Source organism: Astyanax mexicanus, chromosome 17 (genome assembly GCF_023375975.1).
Source record: "Astyanax mexicanus isolate ESR-SI-001 chromosome 17, AstMex3_surface, whole genome shotgun sequence".
Classification (NCBI taxonomy): domain Eukaryota; kingdom Metazoa; phylum Chordata; class Actinopteri; order Characiformes; family Acestrorhamphidae; genus Astyanax; species Astyanax mexicanus.
In genome coordinates, this window is record NC_064424.1 from 3,149,527 (window position 1) to 3,156,580 (window position 7,054).

Sequence of the window (7,054 nt, forward strand, 5' to 3'; positions counted from 1 at the left end):
CTGCATCCGGACTGCAATTGAAAAAACAGGACAACCAGTGAGTTTTTAGGCTTTCTCGGTCACATGACATGGCGTGGCATGACAGTAGCTCCTCTATTTCCACTCACTGTTGAGTTTTTAACGTGGATCTCCGTTATTAAAATAGCTATTTTATTAAACGCGAGGAGATGAAAGAGATGTGCGTCCGGACGGGACTAAAATTACCGGAGGACCACGGAGTTCAGAGAAAAACAGTAGATAATTCAGCCTGTAATTTATTTATCAGAGGACGTCTGAGAAAAACAGGTACATGATCGTTCTGGATGGGAATAAAATCACAGAGGATAAAAAAAACACATAAAAGAGAAAATTACCCCAGAACCCCCTGAGATACCAATCCTGTCCGGATAGGGCTTTTGATAGATCCCTTTTTTTTTTTTAATTAACAGGCTCCGCCCACTCACACCTGATTTTGTCAGCTCACTGATTGAAAACACCTTGTTCTAATTTAATTAAATTAATTTTACATTTTTAGATGGTCTAGCACTATGATCGGGAGGAGAACGCTGGTTTGAATCCCGGTCATGCAGCTTGCCATTAGCTGTCGGAGCCCAGAGAGAGAGAGAGCACTATTGGTCTTGCTCTCTCTTTCTGGGTGGGTACAGTAGACTGCTCTCTTTCCCCTCATACTCACTGCGCTTTTCTTCGAACGTTAGCGCTGTGATGCTACTCGGCAATGCTGCATCAGAGAAGGCATGTGCTAGTGTTCACCCTCCTGGTGTTGGGGTGCATCACTAGTAATAGAGGGAGTCCCTATTAATTAAAATGGGAATTGCTAATATAAATGAAGCAGTGTTTAATTCATGCTTTACGTTAAAGGTTGTTTAAAGGGTTAATTCAGCTCAGGCGAGCTCAGAGAAATCTGCTATATCCATCACTCTGACAAGACGCAGTTAAGAGTAAAGCTCCGAAGAGCGAGGTTGTTGCTAGGGGGTTATACGGTGGCAGACGAGGAACACGAGGCTTGGCTAAAGATCTCGTCACAGCTGAGCTCCACTGCCAGCTCCCGCTGCTTCATCCCACTTACACTGTGGGCTTCCTGCCTCAGCGAGCAACGACTGTGCTCCTCAGTCCAAGATCAGACTCAAAGACTCCCCAGACACTGAAGAGCTGAAGAGCTGAAGAGCATCGCTGTCTGCGGCGTTTTGAGAAAGCAATCACGGATCATTGAAAAAAGACTCGCGAGAGGACTGACGAAATCTGCTCGTAAAGTCCTTTCTTCTTTTCACCCTTTGATTGATTTGGAAATAGATAAAGAACATCATGCAGAAATGTGACATTCAGTACCACTCATCAATGATAATGTTAAAATGTCTTCCATTATCTTCAAATGGCATCATTCACTAGGGGGCCCAGATTAAATAAGCTTTTAATGTAGCTTTTAAATTAAATAATCGCTTTTATATCATAGGGACAGGTGATGCAACAATTATTATTAATAATAATGCCTTAAATCTTCTTATATCTATTCTTCTATTCTCTTCTAGTTTCATTCCATTACTAAGGCCTTATATCCTTTCTGCTCTTTTTCGCATGAATAAAACATTTTTTCTTTTGAACCAAATGAAGATGAACAAAAAAAATTAAAATATGATCATTCCAGGAATATCTATAAATCCACACCTATTTTCCTTTATAGTTATACTCCCACACTAAAGAAGAAATATATCACATAATATTATAATATATAGCTCTGGATAATAAAAAAATAAGAGACCATTTAAAAATGATGAGTTATTTTTTTTTTTTATTTTACCAAATGAAAAACCTCTGGAAAATATAATCAAGAGGAAGAGGAAGGATGGTCGCAAGCATTATTAAACCAAGCTGAACTGCTTGAAGTTTTGCACCAGGAATAAAGCAGCATAAAGTTATCCAAAAGCAGTGTGTAAGACTGGTGGAGGAGAACATGATGCCAAGATGCATTAAAAACAAAAACTGTGATTAAAAAACAACCAGGATTATTCCACCAAATATTGATTTCTGAACTCTTAAAACTTTATGAATGTGAACAAACTTATGTTTGCTGAACTATATATATATTTAACCCGTTCAGACTCTGCATCCATTACAATGGACATCATGTATTTTCTTATTTGCTCAAATGTTTCGTTGCACGCAACACTAAATAAGACCTGTTTTTAATTAGAATAGACTAAAAATGAGCCAAATAATTTTTTTTATAAACCTACGAAACAATAGCTTAGCCCCGCCCACTGCACTGGAAATAAAACAAGCACTAGAGCCAAAGACGCAAATTAAAAGCACTAATTTTTAATCATTTTATGTCATTTCAAACACAGGTTTTTCATATTTGTTTTAGTGGTTATAGATGGCTTGTGACATGAATCCTGAAGACAGAGCTCTTCAAAGAGCACTTACTCTCCTAACACCTCTAACACACTAACCCCATTTCCTTCTTCCCCTCCTTCACTTCTCTATCCCTTTATTTCCCTTTGACCTCCTTTAAGCCCTATCTAAATTCCTATTACTTTTGTACTTCATTATTGTAAGTCGCTTTGGACAAAAGCGTCTGCCAAATGAAATGTAATGTAATGTAATGAATCCAATAGACGTAAAAAAAAAAAAACAGTTACTTTAGTTATTTTAGTTAATTGGAGTTAATCTTAATGTATATTTATATTATAATATAATATAAGAGTCTTGATTTGTGTGCATTACAGAGAGAAAATAGGATTGTTTTTTTTCCAACAGTGACACATAATTCAGATCTGAAAGGATTAAAATAAATTTTTAATTATAAAAAAAAAAAAAAAAAAAATTTATAATTTTATTTCTGATTTTTCCCCATTTTCTCCCAATTTGGATATCCAATTGTCCCACCCCTTTGTGCGTCCCCATCACCGGTGACGCCCGTGACCCTTGGAGGATGCGACGAGCAAACGCCTCCTCCGACACGTGTGAAGTCAATCACCCCTTTTTTCGAGCTGCTGCGGATGAATCATTACCTGAGCAGCTAGAGCACTCGGAGGAAAGCACAGCGGCTAGGTTCCGATTCATCCGCTCACAGACGCCACCACCCACTCAGATTCACACCTTTCTGAGGTTTGAGCAGACAGACAGCACAGGCATGTCTTCACCTCTGCAGCTCTCGCTTTGGAGAAAAACAGCTCGAGGTGTGAAAAGCAGCTGCTGGAGGCTTTCAGTGAGCTTTTATCCGTCTTAGCGAGGTTCTTAATGCAGCCTGCTGAGATTTCCTGTAAGTCTTACCTATTGCAGCTCTTATCCCGCTGTTAATGACTGCGCTGGTAATGAGGGAATCTCTGGAGAGACAGGATGAAACATCAGAGTTCTTCAACTTTCCTACAGCCGCTCTTATTCACAAAATTTCCCCGTCACATCGCTCCACCTCCTCCTGTTCCATCTGTACACTCTAAATAACTCTAAGTAATTCTGTGTTTTAGTCTGGAGAACTCATATTATTAAGTTGAGTGAACTTACCAGCCTGTACAACTCAATAAAATGAGTTTAGAGAACTTCAACCTGAAAACTTAAAAATGCTTGTTGAGCCAATGAAATTTTGATTTTAACCAACTTTTAGTCACTACACTTGTCAGTGCTCTTTCTACAGTGTTGGTTCATACCGTTTTGAGTTGAGTTAATTCAATTATTGTTGTGTGAACAAAACTCAGTTAAGTTTAATAACTTAACTGAGTCAAAGTGATAACTTGACTGAGTTGAGTTGAATGAACTTAAAATTCTTTATATTTTCAACTTAACTGAGTCAAATCTAAATGATAACTTGACTGAGTTGAGTTGAATGAACTTAAAATTCTTTATATTTTCAACTTAACTGAGTCAAATCTAAATGATAACTTGACTGAGTTGAGTTGAATGAACTTAAAATTGTATGTATTTACAACTTAACTGAGTGGAATCTAAATGATACTTGACTGAGTTGAGTTGAATTAACTTAAAATTCTATATATTTACAACTTAACTGAGTCAAAGAAAATGATAACCTGACTGAGTTGAGTTGAATGAACTTAAAATTGTACGTATTTCAACTTAACTGAGTCAAATCTAAATGATAACTTGACTAAGTTGAGTTAAATGAACTTAAAATTGTATGTATTTCAACTTAACTGAGTTAAGTTGAGCCACTGAATAATTTTTACAGTGTATCTCACTTTACTTTACACTTCTGTTTCCTCTGCTACTCTAAAAACAAACCTCAAATAAAGAAAACTGAAACTCTAAATCAAATCACCTCTTTCACACAGTACTAAATACTGTACAGTCTACACTGTGAACCCACAATTAGTTTCAAGTCAAATAGATTTAGAGTTTGTTTTTTTTTGTAAAATTGCACATTATTCAACTGTTTTAAGTCAGGTGAACATCTGAATGAGTTTCTTTGATTTTACCAAATTAAAAACCTCTGGAATATAATCAAGAGGAAGATGGATGATCACAAGCCATCAAACCACCAAACTGAACTGCTTGAATTTTTGCACCAGGAGTAAAGCAGCATAAAGTTATCCAAAAGCAGTGTGTAAGACTGGCGGAGGAGAACATGATGCCAAGATGCATGAAAACTGTGATTAAAAACCAGTGTTTTTCCACTAAATATTAATTTCTGAATTCCTAAAACTTTATGAATATGAACTTGAGGTCTGAAAGATCTGCATCTCTGCATCTGTAGTTTATAGAATAAAACAACAATGTTCATTTTACTCAAACATAAACCTATAAATAGCAAAATCAGAGAAACTGATTCAGAAACTGAAGACTGAAGTGGCTGTATATGTTGTAGGCTGTAAGAGCAAGCATAATTCTCTGAACTACTAAATCTAACTCTGCATTCTGGCTTTGTTCTATACTGTTCACTCTATAGCATTTTAGAGTATTTCCAATCTATATTTTACTTAAAGAGCCACTAAACCCTAAACCACATTTATTTTTTCATTTCACTAGTAGCTGAAATGTGTTTCTTTAAAGTAATAAAACATACTAATCCTACTCAATTTTTTATAAACCTTTCCTAACCTTTAAAAAAATGCTTTTAGCTTTTATCATGTGCAGCTCAACCAATCAGCTCTCCCTCCTGCCCCACCCCTAAGCCCATACATCACCCAGTTCCCCTCCCACACTTTTATTCTGTGCAACTCAGCCAATCAGCTCTCTCTCTCCTGCCCCACCCCTAAACCCATACATCACCCAGTTCCCCTCCCACACATTTATTCTGTGCAACTCAGCCAATCAGCTCTCCCTCCTGCCCCACACCTAAACCCATACATCACCCAGTTCCCCTCCCAAATTTTTATTCTGTGCAACTCAGCCAATCAGCTCTCCCTCCTGCCCCACACCTAAACCCATATATCACCCAGTTACCCTCCCCACACTTTTATTCTGTGCAGCTCAACCAATCAGCTCTCCCTCCTGCCCCACACCTAAACCCATACATCACCCAGTTCCCCTCCCAAACTTTTATTCTGTGCAACTCAGCCAATCAGCTCTCCCTCCTGCCCCACACCTAAACCCATACATCACCCAGTTCCCCTCCTAAACTTTTATTCTGTGCAACTTAGCCAATCAGCTCTCCCTCCTGTTGTCCCACCACTAAACCCATACATCACCCAGTTCCCCTCCCACACATTTATTCTGTGCAACTCAGCCAATCAGCTCTCCCTCCTGCCCCACACCTAAACCCATACATCACCCAGTTCCCCTCCCAAACTTTTATTCTGTGCAACTCAGCCAATCAGCTCTCCCTCCTGCCCCACCCCTAAACCCATACATCACCCAGTTCCCCTCCCACACTTTTATTCTGTGCAACTCAGCCAATCAGCTCTCTCTCCTGCCCCACCCCTAAACCCATACATCACCCAGTTCCCCTCCCACACTTTTATTCTGTTCAACTCAGCCAATCAGCTCTCCCTCTTGCCCCACACCTAAACCCATACATCACCCAGTTCCCCTCCCAAACTTTTATTCTGTGCAACTCAGCCAATCTGCTCTTCCTCCTGCCCCACACCTAAACCCATACATCACCCAGTTCCCCTCCCAAACTTTTATTCTGTGCAACTCAGCCAATCAGCTCTCCCTCCTGCCCCACCCCTAAACCCATACATCACCCAGTTCCCCTCCCACACTTTTATTCTGTGCAACTCAGCCAATCAGCTCTCTCTCCTGCCCCACCCCTAAACCCATACATCACCCAGTTCCCCTCCCACACTTTTATTCTGTTCAACTCAGCCAATCAGCTCTCCCTCTTGCCCCACACCTAAACCCATACATCACCCAGTTCCCCTCCCAAACTTTTATTCTGTGCAACTCAGCCAATCTGCTCTTCCTCCTGCCCCACCCCTAAACCCATACATCACCCAGTTCCCCTCCCACACTTTTATTCTGTTCAACTCAGCCAATCAGCTCTCCCTCTTGCCCCACACCTAAACCCATACATCACCCAGTTACCCTCCCAAACTTTTATTCTGTGCAACTCAGCCAATCTGCTCTTCCTCCTGTTGTCCCACCACTAAACCCATACATCACCCAGTTCCCCTCCCACACTACTTCTCCCTTTTTTTTAGCCTTTTTTTTTTTCAAATTTGAGCTGAGGGGGAAATCAGCTAAAATCAAGGCGTTTAATTATCCTTAAAAAAAGTAATCTAAAAGAAAAATAAATACAAATCAATTTTATTAATCTACCCATTAAATTCTAATGTAATTATACTGTAATTATTATGGATAAGCATTTGCTGTAACCAAAAAAAACAATTAACAATTAAATTAACGTACACTTTAGGCATAATGGCTAGTCAAAAAAAAAAAGCCTAATAACATTTTTTAAGTAAATGCATTTTTACTTTTAATATTGTAGTTGCAGCCCTTTCAAATTCCCTTTTTTTACTTTTAAAACTCTTTTTAAACTCATTTTTAAACCTCTCACAGATGTCAGGTTTGTAAGTGTTAATGGAAACAGTGTGAAGGGCACCGCCTGCACCCACCCAACACATTTCTGCACCCTAAAAGAAAAGAAACCACAGTGATT